This window comes from Schistocerca nitens, chromosome 3, assembly GCF_023898315.1.
Source record: "Schistocerca nitens isolate TAMUIC-IGC-003100 chromosome 3, iqSchNite1.1, whole genome shotgun sequence".
Taxonomy (NCBI): domain Eukaryota; kingdom Metazoa; phylum Arthropoda; class Insecta; order Orthoptera; family Acrididae; genus Schistocerca; species Schistocerca nitens.
This window is the reverse complement of record NC_064616.1, coordinates 829,695,752-829,720,437: the sequence shown is the minus strand read 5'-3', so window position 1 is coordinate 829,720,437 and position 24,686 is coordinate 829,695,752. Positions and strand designations below refer to the sequence as shown.

The window sequence follows — 24,686 nt, the reverse complement described above, 5'->3', positions numbered from 1 at the left end:
TCAAAGGTTGAATTCAATATCACCCAGTGTGTACTTCAAATAGCATCTTCACTCATAGTATGAATTCTTTAGCTGTAAATCGATAAATTATCGTAGACTCAGTTCTCCTCGAGATACTGGAAGCATCTGGCTAGTTCGTTGTTCATGTGTGTACTCGCTATTTCTTTTATCCCTGCAAAGATGAAGAGAGCTAACTCCAACAACAACAACACCTCAGAGCCTAGTGGGAAGAGACTTAAGAGTCCAGGATACGGGATTGCCAAGTGAGTAAATAATTTCTCTTTTGAGTGTGAATTTTCGTGTTTACGTTAAATTCGCCTTATTAATTCTGTCTCCTTGTTATAGTGCAACTCGCGGATTTCGTCCTCGAGTGTGAGAAGCGGGCTGGACCGCAGCAGCCTCTGGAAGTCCAGCCTCCTGTGTTCGATGCCCAGTCAGAATTGCCTTGTGAGTATAATTTTCATTCTAATTTGTACTTCTTCTTCTTCATTAGCCATTCAAAACTCTGTCTTATGTCATACCTCTTTTTTCTTTTTGTTTCTAGATCACATGAAACAAATTCAGATTCAGTTGGAGGCAGAGATGGGGAATGTTCGACGTAGCAATGCTGTAGTAGATAATTGTTTTCAGCCCACAGCTGTAGATAACCGAGAACAGCACTCACGTAAGTATAGAGAAAAATATCCATGTGTGTGAGCTTTCAGTGTAACTCAGCATTCAAAATAAATAAAATTATCTCTAACCCTATTGCAGGAACAGCTCTAGACGATTTGGGTTTACTAGACAGGCAGCTGGAGGCTGTTTATCAGCGGATGCAGGAGCAGCCTCCAGCAAATAATAATGAGATGACCAAGCAGCATACTTGTAAGTTTTTTTGTTTTTTTTTAAGCAAAAAGAGATTCTAAACGCAGTGCTAGTAGTAGTATAGGAAGTTTTTTTTTCTCTAACAAATCGATTTATATATCTTCTTCGTTCTAGGTGAGGACCGACAAGATCAATCATATCTCTTGCTCCTGTACGACAACTATGATGATTCCTTTGACGGTGCAGTGGAGTCAGCTGACGAATTATTTATGCCCTGGAGCCAGAGCGAAAAAGGTAATTACTCACTCTGCTTATAATCATGTGATCGTTAGAATTCATTCTTTCACCACGCCAGCAGCAGTAAACAATGTACGAAACTATTATTATTTATTTTATCTCTACTTGTTCTTCTACAGTGGTCGTGCCTCAACATGGCATGGCACGCATACCGGCGGTGACTAAACCATCCTTATTATCATCAAAGCGGCGTCCGGAAAGTCATGCATCTCCTATATGGGCGCCGCTAGTCGCCATGCGGGAAGCGCGAGCCACAGTGGCCACGGCTGCCGCACCTGGGGGGGGGGGGGGGGGGTGACCCTGTCCTGGGCTCCTCTGGGAAGCAGCCACCGCAGCCCACCCCACCACTATCCTGGCAGCTACATCATCGGTCTGGCCACCATGGGCCACCCTCTCGCAGCAGCCCGATTCATCATCAGTGTCTCGTCCTCCTCCGCCGTTACGTCCTCGCCATCAGCGAAATGTGTGTGTACCTTGACACATAACCCTCCCGGCAGCAGAGCCACCCTCGCCAGCCCCGTCATTGATGGGGTGGACTCATATTTGTAGTAGTAGTAATAGTAATATTGATTATTCTATGGCTAGCGGTAGTGCTCTCCTCTGTCCTAATGATAGTGAAGGACATCAGAATAATAGTATAATGAACCCTATAGAATACTCAGCAGTTGCTAGGGCTTTTGAGGGGCGTATCTCATTCACAAGGATTGAGAATCTGGGAGGGAGGTATCACGACCCTGTCGGGTTTTTAGAAGCATGCCTCCCTGTCTTGGAGACTGAGCTCCTCAAAGTCCTAGATGATCCGAGATTTAATGGCATTAAATGCGGCGCAGTACTCTGCTGCGAGCTGAATCACCCACCTAAACATCATGGCGCTGCAGAGGCTACACCACAGTACTATATATGGGGTGATAATGGCATTATTTCTCAGAGCACATCCGTTGCTGAGTGGTATCATGAATCCACCTTGAGCGCTATTATGGTCCAGTTTTCCGAGATGGAAGTTAGAGGGTCAGCTAAGGCGGTCACCTATATACCACACCTTGACGTCCACATATGATCCAGCAAAAGGAGGGTCTAGCTATATCAGGCTCCTCATTAAAGATATAGCTAACAAGAAGGCATGCATTAATGACGAAAATAGAAAGGATCAGGCTTGTTTTGCATGGTCAATCCTGGCTTGTGAGAGAAATTACGAGAAAAATCCCCAGCATCCGAGTACATGCCATGTAGCTGATATTAAGACATATTATAACTTTGATGGTATCGAGTTCCCTGTGAAGATCCAGGATGTACCTAAATTTGAGGTGCAGAATACCGGCATATCGGTTCACGTTTATGGCCTGGAGAAGAATAACGACAAGTCAGATGTGCAAGACAAGCATGCGGTAGTTGGACCCCTCCATTTCTCAAAATTTGCAAGTGAGTTTAAAGTGCATGTAAACATGCTGCTCTTCTTTGAAGGTGATAATTATCGCTATGTTTGGATCAAAGACATGTCCCGACTGTTTCCTCCCAACAATCAAATAATCATTATGTAAAACATATTTGCTTACGGTGTCTCAATTATTTTTCATCAGACGAGTTATTTGCGATACATCTATTAGATTATGCTTCCAAGCACTCGGTACGTGTTATTATGCCCACAGAGGAAAATAACTTCATTAAATTGCAAAATGCTCACCACCAGCAGCGATGCCCGTTTGTAGTGTACGTCGACTTTGAATGCTTTCTGGCTCCTATTACTCGCTGTGAAGAGAGCCTCACCTACAACCTTCTCACAAAAACACGTACCTTACGTGGCAGCGTTCCAAGTTGTATGTGGATATGATTCTAACCTTAACCGCTACGAGTTTTATGTTGGAGGCGATCCTGCGGTTTGACTTCTCACTGAGTTTGAAAAACTTTCATGGGAAGTTGATAAGCTCTACAGCACCAACATTCCCATGACCAAATCAAAGGAAGATGATGAATTGTATGAAAGGGCGGTTAATTGTCATATTTTTGGGCTGCAGTTAGATAGAAAAGCGGGAACTCCCCGTAGAGATCATTGTCATCTTATGGGAAAGTTCCGGGGTGCAGTTCATAACTCATACAATTTGAAGTATAAGTTACCATGGCACATACCTGTCTTTTTTCATAATTTGAGTAGGTATGATGCTCATTTTCTGGTTGAGCACTTGGCTAATTTCGGTATGAAGAATGATCAGGTCAGTGTCCTGCCTGAAAATGTTGAGAAGTGCATTTCTTTCTCAAAACGAACGACGCCAAAAATTATGCTCCGCTTCCTTCACCCTTTACGGTTTATGGTGACTTCTCTCCAGAAACTCGTTGAAACTCTACCTCAGAATGATATGCATATCACTCGATCTGCATTTCGTGATGAGGAAAAGTTCCAACTTGCGACTAGGAAAGTTGTTTTCCCATGCGAGTATGTTGATAGTATGGCATAACTCGATGAAACCAGGCTTCTCGACATATCTGCATTTACCAGTACTCTCACAGGCGATGCTGTAACTACAGAATATTATGAGCATGCAGTGAATGTCTGGCGGGAATTCAGCATCCCCAATTTGGGAGAATATGCAAGACTATACATGGACACAGACGTGTGTTTGCTTGCAGATGTTTTCGAAAAGTGCCAGAGTGTATGTATGGTCACACACTGTCTAGACCCCTCCTTTTATTACATGGCACCTGCGTTGTCCTGGGACGCTATGCTCAAAACAACGGGGCGCAGCATCGAATTATTGACTGATGTTTCAATGCTTCTATTTTTTGAGCGCATTAATGTGGTATTTACAGGTAATCACGCTGTAACAGCATGCGTTCTCAGAAATGATAAGTTCACAAAGGTACATGTATCACATTGGAACAACCAAAATAAAATGTTCAAATGCACCTACGTTCTGTATTTTAATTTAAGAAACCTACCCGTTACCAACTGTTCTTTTTAGGTTTTTCGTTTGATGCTTATTTCGTGAGATATTTGGCCCAGTCACTATCAATGGACCCCCTTTATACATAATAACACAATGTGCTACAAAAAAATTATTGTCTCTTTTTCGTGATTCATGTGTGTGTGTGTGTGTGTGTGTGTGTGTGTGTGTGCGCGCATAAATAGAGTAGTGTTTAAGCTTCACCTGCCGCTAGCCTCCCAGTCAAAGTAGTTTGAATTCCATCCAGATCATATTTTAGTACAACTGTTTGGGTAGAACACTTTAGAGCCACCCAATTAATTGTTATTATTAAAGTAGTTAAGCTGTCTGTAGTGGAAAATGTCTAGAGCCACCCAATTCAAAAATATTTAGAGCTGCTCAGTTAAGTTGGAACCATCCAATTAAATGTTGTTGTTATTAAAGTATTTCATGGGAAATGTCTAGTTCAAATATATATAAAGAGCTTGCCTAGTTAAGTTGAAGCCAGCCAGTTAATTATTTCACAGAAAATATCTGGTTAAAAAAATATTTAGAGCTACCCAGTTAAGTAGGAGAACATTAATTCACAGAGCAGCTCGGTTCAGTATATTCTGTTTGGGTGAAATTTCATTAGTAACACTACTTAGCATGTAAGTTAGTCTATACCTCAGCTTTAGTTTTAAGTATGGCTCTATAAGGAAAAAAAACAGTCCCTTGGAGGAATCTCCAACATTTGTTGGAGTCTAGTAATAAGTTAAAAGTATCTCTGCATTGAACTGAACTATATCTCAAGAACTATATATATATATATATATATATATATATATATATATATATATATATATATATCACATCACTAACTGAATTGTAATCTCAAGAATTGAATTGAACTGAATAAAGGAAAAAAAATCGTTACCCTACATCACTGTTGTTATTTTGAATGTGGAAGCCTACCCATTAATAGCACAGGTACTGCTGCTGCTACTCCCTTGTCAACAGCGCACAAGGCTGTGGTAAGTAGGTCACACAGCTCCCTCTGCAGTCACACGTCTACCAGATGTACCGCCTTTAACACACATTTTAAGAGAAGTCACTGAAGGTGAGCGCATAGGAATGCAGAAGCCTACCTATAAATAGCACAGGTACCACTAGTTCCTTGTGACAGCGCACAAGGGTATGTAAGCACACTTCCAGTGGAATGCAGGTATAGATGGAAACAGGTATAGTGTCATGGTTAAACTTACATGCTAGGGACGTAGGTCTAAAAAAAAAGTATACACTGATTGTTAGGAAAAAAATTATTTATTTTCATTAATCCAACTTAAAAGTAATTTTACATTTTCATAAGCAGATACAGCAAAACTTTTTTTATGCGTGTTCTTGAGTCAATGGAGAGAAGGAAACCCATTGAATTTCAGGTCTTGAATAGAAAAAAACTGAAAGATTCAACGCATCCATGAGATATTCGCCTTCCCCTTCACATAGACAATGGTATCTGTGTGATCAAATAATTTAAGCGCACCACCATATCTTTATAGGGTATGCCAGAATCATCCCAGTGAATTCGATGGTAGAAATGTGTTAATCAATTTGCACTCTTCCATGCCTTAGAACATCTCACATACGTGAATGACTTTGGTGGTGCAATGATTGCTGAGAATATCTCTATTGCTCCAGCATCTTGTGTGTATGCTACAAACGCAACATCTTTAAATATGAACTGTCTACGCTTACCATCATAGAAACCCTGAGTGTCCACAATAATGTTCACACCTTGAGACGTCATTGTGAAATGCTCTAGGTATGGTGCAGCACCTATTCACTTATACAGCTCGTTGCACAACACCGGTGAGCGGGCAGTAGTTGATCACACGGTCATGTAGAACTAGAGCATATGCGGCAGTGTGTTCAGAGAAATTTGTTGATGATTCAAATTCAATTAGCACATCTAAAGGTCCAGACTTAATTATCTCATTCTGTTTTGAGCAGTCTATTGCGATGATTGGTGAAAGCTCCTTGAACTTACGCAGACTGAGTAGACACCCTCCTCCCTCTCCTTCGGCAATTTCATAGTATGAGTAAGAAGCACGAAACCTTGCATACATGTCATATGCTAGACTGTATACATTTTTATTCCACTGCAGATGTAAACTGTCATATGGGTAGAATTCTGAACTGAGGTTGATTTTGGCATTAGTTAACTTGCAGTTGTCGAACACGGTGGAATCATTTACTATATTACATCTTCTATTAGTCTGAAACGTAAGTATGATGAGTCTAGATGTCTCTAGATGGGAGGAGGTTTTAATAGCCCATGTTTGTCTGCTTGCAGTCGGTAACAGTGGGTACTCGAAAACCTTCTCACGAACTGCTTTCCGTGCTTGAATCACTTTCTGCTTCGTCGACATCTCGGTGTCTACTAATCAGACATCTCTGCAGTGCGAGGCTTTATATATCCACTGTTCTTCTTCCTCTTACTATGCACCTGACCCCCCCCCCCCTTTCTCAACAACAAGGAACTCTATATCTATTTTCCCCACAATAGCCTCAACCTTTTCAGTTAAGTCAGCTACTTTCCTACCGACTTCATTAACTAACTCATTTAACGCATTCACCATTCTCAAAAGAGTCTGGTAATACGTCTCTAGTTCCCTGCGCATACCTCCAACTTTATGCACAATAGCCTGAATTTTCGCATCCACGTACATGTGAATGTTCTGTCTGTGTACACCCAATCTCTCTGGTTGAGAGCTAGACATATGCACGAATTTGTCCATGGTGCAGCGTATACTGACGTACTAACCTCTCTTACCCTGCTATATATGCAAAAACTCTTGAAAGTTTGCCTTACCTACCATCACTCAGTTTTCTTGTTTTATCAATAACGAGAAACCCGTACTGTGAATTATTCCAGCAATCAGCTCATATCTTTACAAAATCATTGAACGACATGTCATTTCCGACATGTGCCTGGTAAATGTGTTTTAAATTCAGATTTGAAGGTTATAATGAAGTTTGCATTATCCCTAACCAACTGTTTTGGGATTCTGGAATATGTTTGGCTTAGATAAAATACATCAGCGACGACCGAAACAGAAATATTTTCGAATTTGGTCTTGGTTTTCCACAGCAACATCGTCAAAAATGAAGACAGTGTTTGGCTTTGCTTTTTCAGGTGAAGGGATATCTCTGCTTTCACTGAATGTCGTGTATGTAACACCATCTACACTGTGCAATATCTCCTGCAATAGCTGATACTTGGGTTGAAACAGTGTTTTTGAGAATACACAAACATGCTCAAATTGGACTCCATCTACATGTGTTAGCAGCGTCATGAGGACATTAGTCTTCCCACAATTGGGTGGACCTACAATAATTGCTCGTTTATTATCAGTAAGGAGAATTCCATTCTTCTTGTTCTTCTTCAGGTGTTCTTTTGCATGTTCACAGGACCAGTCACCGACAACAAAGTCCTTGTGATGAGGGTGTTTCACCCACCCTGCACGATACTAACTACGCCAGGTACCGACAAGTAGTTGACATATATAGAAAGATACACTTGAAAGGATAATAATAGTATTTGTAGCCACTATAGCTCCATCACTTAACTGACTGAGCTATATTGGCTGCACAAAGAAAACAGCTACATGTTTTACCCAAGAAGAGTAACTTAATCATTCATTATCTCAATAACTGGTATAACATTTGCGGGCTTTCTAAAATAAATGAAATGAGGATGGCCCTCAACTACATACACACAGACTCAGAGTTGAAATATTAATAGTTTTGGCTGGTTTCGTTGTCTAGGGGCTGGGATACGTTGTTGCCATATTACAAGCCAAATACTGCTGAGTCTACAGTATACAATATGAACAGACACATGAATCGAATCTTCGAAGATTCCTTTCACTCGGAAATTGCGAATTTTGAACGTAACATAGACATTTATAAATGAAAGATTGCAATTAAATAAATTCTACAGGTACTATTTTAACGACTTTAAATGATAAGTACGATAGCAGAAATACCTTTAAGAATGCTCTTTATTACTGTATAACACTTATTGATGTCGATGGTCCAGCAATTAAATAAAATATAAGTTTAATAACAGGGAAACAATAGATTCCTTCTTCACGTAATTAGTAAGGAACAACAACATAGCTCGCGAGATATTCACTTTTAAACGCGTACTACGTCGTCACTGCAGAAGCCACGGAAATCTCACAAGTGCACAAGACGGCACTACGAAATATTTCTATCTCCCGCGAACATGCGCAAACTGATCCACTCTCCAAGTCTTTCCCGCGACTCTGCGTCCGTCGCGCCATACTGTCCCGAACTTCACGTGTCCTGGGGACTGTCCCTCGCGCCGCACTGCTCAGAACTCCCACTTCCATCCAGTCGCTTCATTCACGAGTGCTGTGATTGGCTAGAGCGCTCCCACCATGTCTTCAAGCCAACACACACTCACAAACGTAATGAAACAATTCGAAATACTGGATTTACATTTAAATAAATTGAAATTAAACAAATATTCCGATGGCTGGACCATATACACGCTCTAACACACATTATTAAATACATAAACAAATTAAATAAACATATATCAAAGGAATAGCAGCAAAAGGTAGGCCAGTAGCCTAATGTCTCTGTGCTTTCTAAAACACAGTAAATATTTAAACAATTTCTTCATGAATAGTAAATATCAGATATAAACAAAGACACAGACGACTAAATATATTTATAATCATGCTGCTACCGTTTTTTCGTGTAACTGTGCAGTACTTTTGGCCTGACGCATTCGATAGTAATCGGCCACTTTCACCTCCAATAACTCATGTGCTATTCAAGTTATATGCCTGTAATTTATACCAATTTAGGTTTACACTAATAGCTTTCTAAAGACACGTCGATGAACAAAATCGCATGAACCGTTTAGATTTATGAAATTGGTTGCTGGGTGTTGCTTGTATAATTTATCGTCGGATACTAAACTTTAAACTAATACAGATATTCAAAAACTGATTACACCATCAGAATCGTTATGCAAATAATGGTAATGTACATGTTTCTTTTTGAGGTGTCATGATTCATCTGGCTACTATTAATTTCTATACAAACTGTGAAATGTCTGCCATCAAGGTTTCACAAAGTCCGCCATCTTTGGCACTCTTGGCATACAAGTCTCTTTCATCGACATAGCGTCACCAAGGAATTCCCAGCCACATGGTTGGCTAGCAACCACGTGGTCCAGCTATTGTGCGGCATCACGTGGTTGCTAACGAGCCGTGGCTTTGATCAACTTCCTGTGCGGCCGCCAACTCTGAACATAGAATATTTCCTAGAAGCCACAACTCACCTGTTAGCTCACACATTGAAAAAAATATTAATAATTGTGATACTTTGACTATAATAAGAGCGGTATGAAATGCAATACAAACATGGTTTGAGATTATATATGTACATAAATTATTTATTTATTTAAATATCATACACAGGATGTAGTATTTCAGGAATATCATTACAATCTGTATGCATCTTCTGCTTCGCACCTGTACAGTATTTCCCATATAAAGCTTTTTGACATGCAATAAATTCAGCGCGTATCTCACTCAAGCCAATAGGTGCCTCACAGTACTCAGGTTTTTCACACACACATTTAGTCTGTTTCTCTTTAGGTTCAGCGTTCATGTGCAAACAAAGGTGCTGCTTCAGATCATCAACATGAACACTATGCACACGTAGGGAGTCTATGCTAGGCAGCCAACGATTCAGTCTCTCCAATGTAAGATGTAGTGCAGTGTCCAGATCATATAAATTCATTACTGAGGCATGCCTTAGATAAACACAGTTGTCACCCAATTTCACACATAATGCACAGTCATCATACACTGTGGTAACAGAAAGTGTCACACCAGTAAGGCAAATGTCTGGGAGAGAACGAGTTGGAAAATACTCTGTAGTCATCTGCTGATTGGTGTAGCGCTCTGCACGACATATTTTGTCTAAGTAGAAGTCAGGAATTGGCACTTTAACACCCCTCGATACATTTTCAATTTCCATTCAGGCCCCAGGCCTTTAGCACTACCATCGCCCATTATTGGCGGGCGAGGGCACTACATGCTTGTCGAACTGGCTGCCAGTGATTCAGTTGTCGAGAACGGTTGATGCAGCTTCGAAATGCTTGAAACAGTCAATGACATCGCTTTTCCCACCAAAAACTGCATTAGTATCGTTCGCATTGCAATTACGAACACGAAAAAATGAAATAAAAAATTTACGTCCGTGAAATAAATTTTTGGCACTCTTCCAATTTCTCAACGTCGTAAAAAAATTACTTTGTCGACGAAAAAGTTTGGGGGTACGCATCCCCCAGCGTTCCCTCAGAAAAACAGCACTATATAGAACACTTGCCTGACTCATGCAATTTGCTTGTGCAATTGTGCAGGAGCTAACGTGCGGATGAGCTGCAACAGCAGCAAGAACATTGATTGCCCCACTCCCCCTTCTGTTGTCATTTTTTTCCTTCTGATACGTTGTCTACGTGCTACACTCCCACTTTCACATAACTAGCTGAAGAGGCTGATAAATAATTGCCAAGATGGTTGACGTCTATTGGGATATCTTGCCGCATGCACTGTACAAGAACGAACTACATTCTTCTAACACTCTCCATACACCATGAGCACGTCGAATTTTTCTGTATTGGTAAATCGAATCATCCACCCACGACTACTGCTTGAACTGTCACACACTAACTGACTAGCAAGTCCCAACGCATTCAAGGAAGCCCGCAGCTCGTGGTCGTGCGGTAGCGTTCTCGCTTCCCACGCCCGGGTTCCCGGGTTCGGTTCCCGGCGGGGTCAGGGATTTTCTCTGCCTCGTGATGGCTGGGTGTTGTGTGATGTCCTTAGGTTAGTTAGGTTTAAGTAGTTCTAAGTTCTAGGGGACTGATGACCATAGATGTTAAGTCCCATAGTGCTCAGAGCCATTTGAACTTGCATTCAAGGAACACACTAGCACACTGTAAGCAAACGTAACAACATCGTACCTAGCTACACTACGCAGACTGAATAGCACAAACAAGTGTCGGTGTGGAAACTTTACAAACTGCGATATTACGTAAACGATTCGAGCTAGAATCCTGCAACAAACACCACCGATACTCTTATTTATCCTCCTTTTAGTCTGTTAATGACAATATACACTGATACATTTTAAAAAGTGTATGTTTTCACAAAAATACAATTTCTTTTGATTGGCTAATAATATGAGCTCCTGGCTACCAGTCCAGTGTGAAAACAACACATCAATAGTACTACCCATTTCCACAATATTTGCGGTGCAAGTTTTAGGCGATTCAGCTTGTGTGTTCCCCAATACAACGACTTAAAATTCACAAAAAATGCACACAAAAACCTACTTGTCACCACCACATTGGCCCCTGACGTTATACAATCCAAATATAAAATTATGCCTCTTCAGGTATTGACAAATCATAGCTCACTACCTTGACTTAATTTAATTGTTACTCGTCCCTTCAAAACTGTAAGTAATGACAATACCGTGGCGTGCCTGCATGAGTGATTCTATAGGGTTATTGTTTACCGTTACGGAGAATAACTTGACAGTTTGTGGATAATCCACACCGTACGACGAATACATACTTTCGTTCCGAAATTCACTAATGTCTGTTCAATCAAATATCTTGCAAAAATGGTTCAAATGGCTCTGAGCACTATGGGACTTAACATCTGAGGTCATCAGTCCCCTAGAACTTAGAACTACTTAAACCTAACCAACCTAAGGACATCACACACATCCATGCCCGAGGCAGGATGCGAACCTGCGACCGTAGCAGCAGCGCGGTTCCGGACTGAAGCGCCTAGAACCTCTCGGCCACAAAGGCCGGCTAAATATCTTGCAAATTGAGTCACTACCGCTCAATGCAAAATCACAACTCAATCCTTTACACCAATAATTCACCACACTATACTCTCCTAGTGTGTGCGAATCCTGCACATCAATACGGTGAGCACTCAATTTTCCACAGTGATAGCACATATAGGAACACAGCAACACTCAACTACCTCTGAATTTGCTAAACAGTAACACCAGGTGGAAAATATGGAATAATTCAGACCAGAACCTGACCATAAATCCAGTTACGTATCAACAATAAGCGCTTGGTCTAAGTACAGTCGTCACAATGAAATATTTCTATCATCCAACAACTTATTTAAGGCCATTCTTTACATCATTATATAACTAGATCTCCTTCAATAGCAGTGCAGTGATTCACAATGTGAGCCACTGGACAGTAATTCAGTGGCGGAAAGTCGCCTGTAAATACCCAAACTCTATTACTACTGCAAGTTTCACTACATGTCTGCGACTATCAGTTCTACAGCTTACAGCTGCGAAGTCCCCAGTGTGAACTTGACTGTCCAATACGACTTCTTCCCGATAACTAACCATAAGACCCATGTCAAACCATTATGGAACCTCTTACACAAACAAATATACAGCGATACACGACTTTTAACAATTAAACCATTATTTCAGATGACCGTCGTATCTTCTTCGTCTCGTGGTTAGCTTGCCCTGTTGTACTGTCTTTACCGCTCGGGGCGCTATTGGCTACCGACGCAGGTGCTATCTTTGCCGCTCGGATCAATAATACCAGTCATTGCTTCTGTATTGGTACTGTAAACATATATTAAATGTAGTGGCGTAGCAAGACCGCCACGCCACTCGGAGGTAGCCGAAAGGCACGCGTTAAGCTCACGCAGATTGGCATGAGGTCTGGAACAAGATAAAGTAATTATCCTATAAAGAAAAGAACGTAGTTCTTGGAATACTTAACTTTAATCCACAATTGTAGAACATCGCTCTTGATGATACATGCTTCACAATATAAATATCAATTGAATACGGCGCCTTGCTAGGTCGTAGCAAATGACGTAGCTGAAGGCTATGCTAACTATCGTCTCGGCAAATGAGAGCGTGATTGTCAGTGAACCATTCCTATGAACGTCGGCTGTACAACTGGGGCGAGTGCTAGTAAGTCTCTCTAGACCTGCCGTGTGGCGGCGCTCGGTCTGCGATCACTGACAGTGGCGACACGCGGGTCCGACGTATACTAATGGACCGCGGCCGATTTAAAGGCTACCACTTAGCAAGTGTGGTGTCTAGCGGTGACACCACATTAAACACACATATAAGTAAAATTATAGTAACAGACGATGAATATTCAACCCGTATCATCGTATATCCAGCTGCTGCACCAATAAGTTGAGACGGTGAAACTACCGTAACGACAACTAGAGCATACCAAATCTTTCTTTGAGCCGTCACAAACTTGCGTTTCTTATTTACGTTTGCGGACATAATTTTATGCTATAAATCACCACAAAACTAGTTTCATACAGTCGGCAGTTTCTCATACAGTGTGCCCTCTGCTCATTACCAATCCATCTAAAGTGACGATAAATAAATACATCTTGTCGAGTGACAAATTATGGTGCACAGAATGTAATTGGCACACACATTTTCCCTGCTAATCTGGATGACGAGAGACATACATTCAGCCACAAAAATGTTAGGCTGTCCAAAGTCATTCGTCATTTTCAGTTGTAACCAGTTACCCAACTATGTCGAGTATATACGTGTATTTATAACACAGAGAGGCTAAACACCAACCGAAAAGCACATTGTCAAAGGATTTTCAGACTAGTGAAGCGTTTTAGCTGGGAAAAAAAGAAAAAGGTACACTACTGGCCATTAAAATTGCTACACCAAGAAGAAACGCAGATGATAAACGGGTATTCATTGGACAAATATATTATTCTAGAACTGATATGTGATTACATTTTCACGCAATTTGGGTGCATAGATCCTGAGAAATCAGTACCCAGAACAACCACATCTGGCCGTAATAACGGCCTTGATAAGCCTGGGCATTGAATCAAACAGAGTTTGGATGGTGTGTACAGGTACAGCTGCCCATGCAGCTTCAACACGATACCACAGTTCATCAAGAGTAGTGACTGGCGTATTGTGACGAGCCAGTTGCTCGACCACCATTTACCACACGTTTTCAATTTGTGGCAGATCTGGAGAATGAGCTGGCCAGGGCAGCAGCCGAACATTTTCTGTATCCAGAAAGGCCCATACAGGACCTGCAACATGCGGTCGTGCATTATCCAGCTGAAATGTAGGGTTTCGCAGGGATCGAATGAAGGGTAGAGCCACGGGTCGTAACACATCTGAAATGTAACGTCCACTGTTCAAAGTACCGTCAATGCGAACAAGAGGTGACCGAGACGTGTAACCAATGTCACCCCCACACCATCACGCCAGGTGATACGACAGTATGGCGATGACGAATACACGCTTCCAATGTGCATTTACTGCGATGTCGCAATACATGGATGCGACCATCATGATGTTGTAAACAGAATCTGGATGCATCCGAAAAAATGACGTTTTGCCATTCGTGCACCCAGATTCGTCGTTGAGTACACCATCACATGCGCTCCTGTCTGTGATGGCAGCGTCAAGGATAACCGCAGCCATGGTCTCCGAGCTGATAGTCCATGCTGCTGCAAACGTCGTGGATCTGTTCGTGCAGATGGTTGTTGTCCTGCAAACGTCCCCATCTGTTGGCTCAGGGAACGAGACGTGGCTGCACGATTCGCTACAGCCATGCAGATAAGATGCCTGTCATCTCGACTGCTAAAGATACGAGGCCGCTGGGATCCAGCACGGCGTTCCGTATTACCCTCCTGAACCTACGATTCCATATTCTGCTAACAGTCATTGGATCTCGACCAACGCGAGCAGCAAGGTCGCGATACGATAAACCACAATCGCGATAGGCTACAATCCAACCTTTATCAAAGCCGGAAACGTGATGGTACTCATCTCTCCTCCTTACACGAGGCAGCACAACATTTCACCAGGCAACGCCGGTCAACTGCTTTTTGTGTATGAGAAATCGGTTGGAAACTTTCCTCATGTCAGCACGTTGCAGGTGTCGCCACCGGCGCCAACCTTGTGTGAATGCACTGAAAAGGTAATCATTTGCATATCACAGCATCTTCTTCCTATCGGTTAAATTTCGCGTTATCATCCTGGTGTTGCAATTTTAATGGCCAGTGGTGTAGTAGCGTATGACTACAATGTCAATGAATCAATACAGGAATCACTCAGTTCATACAGATAACAATTTTCAGGGATATTATATGAAATGATGAATAGGCTCAGTCGTAGGCAGGGCAGATGCCAGACTTAAGTTCATTGGTAGGATACTGGGAGAATGCAGTCAGTCTACAAATGAGACTGCTTAAAAATCATGTTTAAAATATTTTTCACGTGTTTAGAGCTCATACCAAACAGGACTATCAGTGGATATTGAATGTATACACAGAAGGGCAGCAAGAATGGTCACAGGTTTGCCTGACGTGCGGGAGAGCGTCACGGGAACATTGCAGAATCTAATTTGACCGAATCTTCACCACAGACTCCAATTATCCCGCAAAAATCTACTTAAAAAGTTTCAAGAACTAATATTAAGTGAGGAATCTACATGTCACTCCCACTTGGACCGTAAAAATTATCACATTAATTACAGCACACACAGAGGCGCGCATGTAAGCATTCTGCCCGCGCTCCATAGGCCATTGCATCGAGAAGATAACTAAACATGTGGCACCATGCTAAGGCTGGCGAAGGACTTTACAGAAGCTCGAAATTTAGCGCGGGTTTCAATGTAAGATGCATCTAATAGTTTGCACAACGAAACTCTGTCCTAAATGTGGCAGAAAATACAGAGAGATTTGTCCCGCATGTAAAATACTCCAGAGGCATGACACAATTAATACTTTCATTGCGAGATAGCGACGGTGACATTACCGATGACTGAGCTACTCAAGCGGAGTTATTAATCGTGGTTTTCCGAAAATTCTTCACCAAAGAAGACGAAGTAAATATTCGAGAATTCGAATGAAGATGATGATGTTTGGTTTGTGGGGCGCTCAACTGCGCGGTTATCAGGGTCCGTACAATTTCCCAACCTTTGCTCAGCCCAGTTTCGCCACTTTCCTGGATGATGATGAAATGATGAGGACAACACAAACACCCAGTCATCTCGAGACAGGTGAAAATCCCAGACCCCGGGATCCCGTGCTCGGGAAGCGAAACCCAACCGCCAGACCACGAGCTGCGTACTCGAATTAAGAATTGCTGGCAACATTAGTAACCTAGAAGTAGATATCCTCTGTGTAATGAAGCAACACAAATCACCTGGTATAGGCAAGTCTTCCGGCCCAGATTGTATACCAGTCAGATTCCTTTCATAGTATGCTGATATAATACGTAGTTCCGTACTTAACAGTCATATACAACCACTCGCTCGACGAAAGGTCCGTACCTCAAACCTGGAAAGTTGCACAGGTCACCAGTACTCAAGAAAGGAAATAGGAGTAATCCGCTGAATTACAGACCCATATCGAAGAAGCCGATTTTTAATAGGATTTTGGAATATATACTGTGTTTGAAGATTACGAATTAACTCGAGGGAAACGATCTACTGACAAAAAGTCAGCACGTAATCAGAAAACTTCGTCATTATGAAACACTAGTAACTACACTGAAGAGCCAAAGAAACTGGTACACCTGCCTAACATACTGTAGGGCCTCCGCGAGCACGCAGAAATGCCGCAACACGACGCGGCATGGACTCGCCTAATGTCTGAAGTAGTGGTGCAGGGAACTGACACCATGAATCCCGTAGGGCTGTCGATAAATCCGTAAGAGTACGATGGGTGGAGATCTCTTCTGAACAGCACGTTGCAAGTCATCCCAGATATGCTCAATAATGTTCATGTCTGGGGAGTTTGGTGGCCAGCGGCAGTGTTATACCCAGAAGAGTCTTCCTGTCTCCACTCTGTAGCAAATGGGGACGTGTGGGGTATCGCATTGTCTTGCTGGAATTGCCCAAGTCCGTTGGATGCACAATTGAAATGGGTGTTGTGTGCTGTCCTTAGGTTAGTTAGGTTTAAGTAGTTCTAAGTTCTAGGGGACTTATGACCACAGCAGTTGAGTCCCATAGTGCTCAGAGCCATTTGAACCATTTGAACCATAATTGAAATGCATGGATGCAGGTTATCAGACAGGATGCTTAGGTACGTGTCACCTGTCAGAATCGTATCTAGACATATCAGGGGTCCATATCACTCCAATTGCACACGCCCCACACCACTACAGGACCAGCTTGAACATTCTGCTGCTGACATGCAGGGTCCATGGATTCATGAGGTTGTCTCCATACCAGTACACGTCCACCCACTCGATACAATTTGAAACGAGACTCGTCCGACCAGGCAACATGTTTCCAGTCGTCAATTGTCCAATGTCGGTGTCGACGGGCCCAGGCGAAGCGTAAAGCTTTGTGTCGTGCAGTCACCAAGGGTACACGAGTGGACCTTCGGCTCCGAAAGCCCGTACCGATGATGTTTCGTTGAATGGTTGGCATGCTGACAATTGTTGCTGGCCCAGCACTTGAATCTGCAGCAATTTGCGGACGGGTTGTACTTCTGTCACGCTGAACTATTCTCTTCAGTCGTCGTTGGTCCCGTACTTGCATGATCTTTTTCCGGCCGCAGCAATGTCGCAGATTTGATGTTTTACCGGATAGCTGATATTCACGGTACGCTCGTGAAATTGTCGTACGGGAAAATCCCCACTTCATCGCTACCTCGGAGATGCTGTGTCCCATTGCTCGTTCAAAGTCACTTAAATCTAGACAACCAGCCATTGTAGCAGCAGTAACGGATACACTTGTGTTATATAGGTGTTGCCGACGCCGGCCGCGGTGGTCTAGCGGCTGCTACGGTCGCAGGTTCGAATCCTGCCTCGGGCATGGATGTGTGTGATGTCCTTAGGTTAGTTAGGTTTAAGTAGTTCTAAGTTCTAGGGGACTGATGACCACAGATGTTAAGTCCCATAGTGCTCAGAGCCATTTGAACCATATGTTGCCGACGCGGCGCCGCATTCTACCTGTTTACATAATTCTATAAAAAAAAAATGGTTCAAATGGCTCTGAGCACTATGGGACTTAACTGCTAAGGTCATCAGTCCCCTAGAACTTAGAACTACTTAAACCTAACTAACCTAAGGACATCACACACAGCCATGCCCGAGGCAGGATTCGAACCTGCGACCGTAGCGGCCGCGCGGTTCCAGACTGTAGCGCCTTTAACCGCTTGGCCACCACGGCCGGCATATTTCTATATTTGAATACACACGCCTACACCAGTTTCCTTGGTGCTTTAGTGTATTTGTTCTCACGAAGTAATGAGTTCTATGGGCAGGGATCTCAGATTCATACAATATTTCTAGATTCCCAAAAGGCCTTTGATACGGTTTCTCAGAAACGGCTCATAATCAAATTATGTGCCTATAAAGTATCGTCTCAGTTGGGCGACTGGATTCGTGATTTCCTGTGAGAAAGGTCACAATTCGTAGTAACTGACGGAAAATCATGTTTCTAATGTTTCTAATTTATATAAATAATTTTGGAGGCGATCTGAGTAACCCTCCTAAGTTGTTTGCAGATGATTCTTTCGTTTACCGTCTCGTAAAGTAACCGGAAGTTCAAAATCGATTGGAAAACGAGAGAAATATCACGCGAAAAGTGGCAATTAAACCTAAATAATGAAAAGTGTGAGGTCATCCATATGAGTACTAAAAGTAGTGAGTTAAATTTCACTTACACGATAAATAATACAGCTCTAAAGGCTGTCATTTCAACTAAATACCTAGGAAAAACATTACGAACAACTTAAAATGGATCGATCGCGCCAATGGCGTGATGGGGAAAGCGAACTAAAGACTGGGTTTCATTATTAAAATACCTATAAGCAAGGACGTTCTTACGATAGTTTGTTGGAGAGGGAGAGGGGGGGGGGGGAGGAGAGGGGGCTAGACTTTGGAGTATAGGGTATTTTTAATATTTTGGAAAACTAATGGCGACTTGTAAGAAGCCGTAAAAAGTTCCAGTTCTGACGCTTCTAAAAACCTGCCTAATACCGACTTTTAAATAATTTTCTGACGACACTATATTTTTTTTCCTTCTCCTAGGAGCTAGGGGAGAGGGCGGGAGGCGTGGTACCCTGCCCCCGTGTATGGGCGCCCTTGCTTACCGTTAGAAGAGGCAATAAATAAACTAAAGAGACTGCCTACACTACGCTTGTCCTCCCTCTGCTGTGCTGTATAGGATCCTTACCAGTTAGATTGACGGGGGACAACGGAAAAATTCAAAGAACGGCAGCTCGTTTTGTATTATCGCGAATTAGGGAGAGAGTATCACGGATGTTATACTCGAGTTGTAGCAATTGATAAAACAAAGGCGTAGTTCGTTGCGGCAAATCTCCAGCTTTCGCCTCCAAATACGAAAATAATTTGTTGACACCCACTTAGACAGGGAGACATGAAAATATGAGAAATCAGAGCTCGCAGGTAAACATTTAAGCGTTCGTTTTTCCACCTCGCTGTTAGAGAGTGGAACAGTAGAGAAATAGAGTGAAAATGGTTCGATGAGGCACTTAAGTGTGATTTGTAGGGTAATCATGTAGATGTAGACGTACTTGAAACTGATTTTCGGAGTATATACATAGAAGTAGGAACTCTGGTATTTAGTCACATGTAGCTTCTCTGCAAAGTGGCGGCAGCTTTCGACCTTGCGTTGGGGAAAGACGTGATCATAGGGTAACGCACCCTGGTAATCATCTGGAAAACTCGGATAAAGAAACACAAATCGGTTTATTCTTTACAGTCATCTGTTTTAAGAGGGTGATGGTGTATCTTGGCGAGAAATGCTGTTCCTAAAGATTCGCACTGCGGGCTAAGAACGGCGGTGGGTGCAGAGGGGACTGATGGAAGTATCAGGTGTCAGAGTGCGGGGACTGACACATCCGTGGCTTCGCCGCAGTCGGCGGCACTCCTTCTTCCTGGTAAGTCACTCGTCTTAGTGTCAATGTCTGCTCGTTATTTGTGTGAGTGTGTGTGTTTCGCTTTGTGTCACAAAGATTCGTAAGGAGACTGGTGAAATCTGTCTCTCAATCTTCCGTGAAGAAAGACTTAGGAACGCTATTGAGCAGTTTCTCGGCGATACCTACTAGTAAAGTCTGCGGTTGTTTGCTGATGGTGCCGTGGTATACGGTAAGGTGTCGAAGTTGAGTGACTGTAGGAAGATACCAGACGACTTAGACAAAATTTGCAGTTGGTGTGTTGAATGGCAGTTAGCCCTAAATTTAGAAAAATGTAAGTTGATGCGAATGAGTAGGAATAACAAACCTGTAATGTTCGGATACAGTATTACTAGTGTCCAGCTTGACACAGTCAGGTAGTTTAAATATCTCGGCAAAGCTATATGGGGTGGAACGAGCATGTGGAAACTGTGATGGGGAAGGCGAATAGTCGACTATCGTTTATTGAGAGAATATTAGGAAAGCGTGATTCACCTGTAGAGCAGACCGCATATAGGACGATAGTGTCACCTATTCTTGAGTACTGTTCGAGTGTTTGGAATTCGTATCAGGTTGCATTGAAGCAAGACATCGAAGCAATTCAGAGGAGAGCTGCTAGATTTGTTGCCGGTACGTTCGAACAAAACTTAAGTTTTCTGGAGCTCAAATGGGGATCCTTGGAGGGAAGGCGGCGTTCTTTTCGGGAAACATAATTAACAAAATTTAGCGAACCGGCATTTGATGCTGACTGCCGAACGATTCTGCTCCAACCAACATACATCGCGTGTAAGGACGGGCTCATACGGAGGCCTATAGACAGTCGTTTCTTCCTCGCTCTATTTGCGAGTGGAACAAGAGGGATTATGACAAGTAGTGGTACAAGGTACCCTCCGCCATGCCTCTTACGGTAGCTTGCGGAGTATCTGTGCAGATGTAGATGAATTCCTTGATGAGAGGAAACGTGGGCACCGTAAAGCTCCAAATCTCTGCGTAGCTAACAGTCCGCTGGCACACTTGTTGATTCAAACTGCGCGTGTAGAATATAAAGCTGATTTAAAAAAAAAGAGGCTGGTGATAACAAAACAGTGACCTGAAGCTCGACTTTACAATTCCTTCGCTGCCATCCCGTTTATGTTTACGACTTACGTGAAACTGCCTTTGTAAGTGAAACTGACGCTCCCTTCGCGTTAAGGAACGTATGTAACCTGCGGTAACATTGATTACGATTCAATGCAAAGAAATAATAGGCCATCGTGTCAGATGAAAACGTGGTTTACGAATAGTAAGCGGTATGACATTTTACCTATTGGTTTCTGTCTCGGGATCTTCGGCCGACGTTTGTTTTATGATTTTCTTGCCGTTGTGGCAGCAGAGTGGCTGGCATTGTCAAAGATTCACCTTACGTTGCCGGTAGTAGCGCTAGCAATGGAGTTTGAACCTTTGACAATGCCAGCCACTCGTGCTGGAGAAACGTCAGGAAAATCCTTAGACAAATCTTGGACGAAGATACCCACACAGAAGACAAAAAGCAATACGTAAACAAGTGCCCACGAAAGCCTCAAAAATTTTGTGGTAAGTGGCATACACGCCAAGACTGTTTGAATTCACATCTAGATATAGAGTAAGTTGAAGCCAATTGTCGAGTGGTTTCTCGTAATGGGGCCGTTGATCGACGCAGAGGCTGGACAGTGAAACACGTAGGGGTTGTGTTCTAACATTCCAGGCGAGCGACAGCGAACAAACGTGCACAGTGTTTATGTCTCTTAGGTCAAAATTAGTTTCGAGTTGCACTTACAGACTGTGATTACTCACGAATACTGTTAAATAATATGAGGCAGGAACAAACAGTTTTAGTAGTCTGAATAGCAGAAAGATTTATTATAATAAATTCGACACTACATCATGTAATAACTACATCTACATCTACGTGATTACTCTGCTATTCACAATAAAGTGCCTGGCAGAGAGTTCAATGAACCACCTTCATGCTGTCTCTCTACCGTTACACTCTCGAACGGCACGCGGGAAAAACGAGCACTTAAATTTTTTCTGTGCGAGCCCTGATTTCTCTTATTTTATCGTCATGATCATTTCTCCCTATGTAGGTGAGTGCCAACAAAATGTTTTCGCAATCGGAGGAGAAAACTGGTGATTGAAATTTCATGAGAAGATCCCGTCGCAACGAAAAACGCCTTTGTTTTAATGGTTCAAATGGCTCTGAGCACTATGGGACTTAATTTCTGAGGTCATCAGTCCCCTAGAACTCAGAACTACTTAAACCTAACTAACCTATGGACATCACACACATCCATGCCCGAGGCAGGATTCGAACCTGCGACCGCAGCGGTCGCGCGGCTCCAGACTGTAGCGCCTAGAACCGCTCGGCCACCCCGGCCGGCCTTTGTTTTAATGACTGCCACTCCAATTCACGTATCATGTCTGTGACACTATCTCCCCTATTTCCCGATAATACAAAACGAGCTGCCCTTCTTTTTACTTTTTCGATGTCATCCGTCAGTCCCACCTGATGCGGATCCCACACCGCACAGCAATACTCCAGTATAGGGCGGACAAGCGTAGGGTACGCAGTTTCTTTGGTAGACCTGTTGCACCTTCTATGTGTTCCGCCAATGAATCGCAGTCTTTGGCTTGCTATACCCACAATATTATCTATGTGATCATTCCAATTTAGGTTATTTGTAATTGTAATCCCTAAGTATTTAGTTGAATTTACAGCCCTCAGATTTGTATGACTTATCGTGTAATCGAAATTTAACTGATTTCTTTTAGTACTCATAATAACTTCACTCTTTTATTTATTCAGGGTCAATTGCAACTTTTCGCACTAGCCAAAATTTCTAATGAACATGCGCATCGTAAAGAGAGAGTGCCGTCTGCATTATGTGACTGCAATAGTATTCGTCAAGATGAAATTAGGACTTCCGAAAGCATTTGTGAAAGATATCTGGACAACAAATATCGCATCATTATCAGTTGCTCCTACTCACATTTTAAGGGTTTTTGCATATTATTAGTTTCTTTTTCGTCAGCCGTATACCCGTATAGTACGAGCTGTGCTGTACTCAAGACCTGGCAATTTATTTTTATTGAATTTTGCGGCCTGATGCCCTTTCTGTAGCCACAGTCGGCAGTTATTTGAGGGAGGAAGTCTGTCGACTGTGTAAACTTTGTTCTGTGTGTCATCGTATTTTAACTGTTTGTGTAAAGTTTTGTGTAACGTAATTTCTGAGACGGAAAGTGGGGACCAGCCCACCATTTGCCTAAACGAGCGTGGGAAAATCCTAAAAACAGCACTCAGGTTGGTTGGTGTACCACTCAGGGTCGTTAATCCGCCGCGTGACTTCGATCAGAGTGTGACTCAACTTCCTGTCACGCCAGATAGCACGCTGCGCGTTAGGTATACAGGCACGTTCTTCAGATTATCAGTCATACGTATAAAAAATTCAAATCAATTCGTGAAATATCACATAGTCTACCAACCTATTTCTTTTTGTGTCTGCTTGTTATGTTGAACAGTGTATTGTCGTGGCAACAGTTCGTCTTCCTTTACAAACCCCTACAACCGTATCGAGATGGTACATAAATAATAAACCCTGACATCGCGGTAAAAATATTCATTAACATAAAAACAAAATTTAAGCACAATGTACAGTCCTGCTCTGGGAGAATAATGCAGCTCTGGCGATGAAGCTTCTCTCTGGCTGTCCAGTCTGGGCATTATCTGTAAATAAATTTTCCATATTGCCAAGTCTGTAATTGTACATTACAGTTTGCAATTAATAACTCATAACAGCTAAACACATTTAACTGCAAACGACTAGTTTCGCAAATAATTTTACAAATCATATGGGCTGAAGTTCGTCTTTCGAAGTATCCGACTTTCGAAACGTCCGACTTCCGAAATTATTCTACTAGAAATGTCCCGAAGTGAGAGTCAGTGTTAGTGTTATTGATATAATTACCTACACAATCTTCATTGTTGAAAAGTATTCATGGCATCTCTGAAAAACAGCACAATTTGAAGAGATGGTGTGGGAGCAAGCACACTTTAAGGAATATATCTTGGAAAGTTGCAGCGTAGCTTAACAGCACGAAACTAGACCAGTTTCAAGGAGACAGGAGTAGAAGTTGTCGCCAACTTGCAAACAAAAGCCTTCATTCACTAGGAAGCTAATCACTCGACGTAGTCTCTAAATGTGTTGCTTACCATGCGCATAACGCACTCTTCTGCAACGGGGCGCTTCCGCCTTGTAACACGCACCCAATCTTATCGTGCAGCCATTGCATGCGAGACGCATACCACTAGACGATAATGGTATCTCGTTGTCCGGAAGACTCGTACACTTCATCTTGGCACCCCAGAAGCAGAAATGTAACCAAAATAAAGCTCTTTCAAGAAGGGACATTAGAGATTGGGTTTCGTCGACGACTAGGTAATTAAAGACCGATCACAAGATCGGAGCGGGGTACCTTTTCAAAAGAACCGTACCGTGGTTTTTTAAAGCGATTTAGGGGAATTACGGAAAACCAGATCCGGATGGCCGAACGAGAATTTAAACCGCATTCTGGAGGACGGATGTTGAAATCCCCGTCCAGCGATCGAGGTTTAGCTTTTCCC

General features: G+C 42.6%; 1 protein-coding gene across 4 annotated transcripts in view; it reads right to left on the bottom strand.

Annotated features, from left to right (window-relative positions):
* Positions 1-24,686, bottom strand: part of LOC126248848 (uncharacterized) — a 292,144-nt gene that overhangs the window by 200,319 nt on the left and 67,139 nt on the right. Inside the window, exon 1 of one of the 4 annotated variants that reach the window (XM_049950274.1) lies at positions 4,971-4,987. The exons of the other annotated variants lie outside the window; for them this stretch is intronic. The gene's annotated coding sequence lies outside the window, so the exon portion shown is untranslated. Of the gene's footprint in view, positions 1-4,970; positions 4,988-24,686 lie in introns of those variants that run through there. 4 annotated transcript variants of the gene reach the window in all.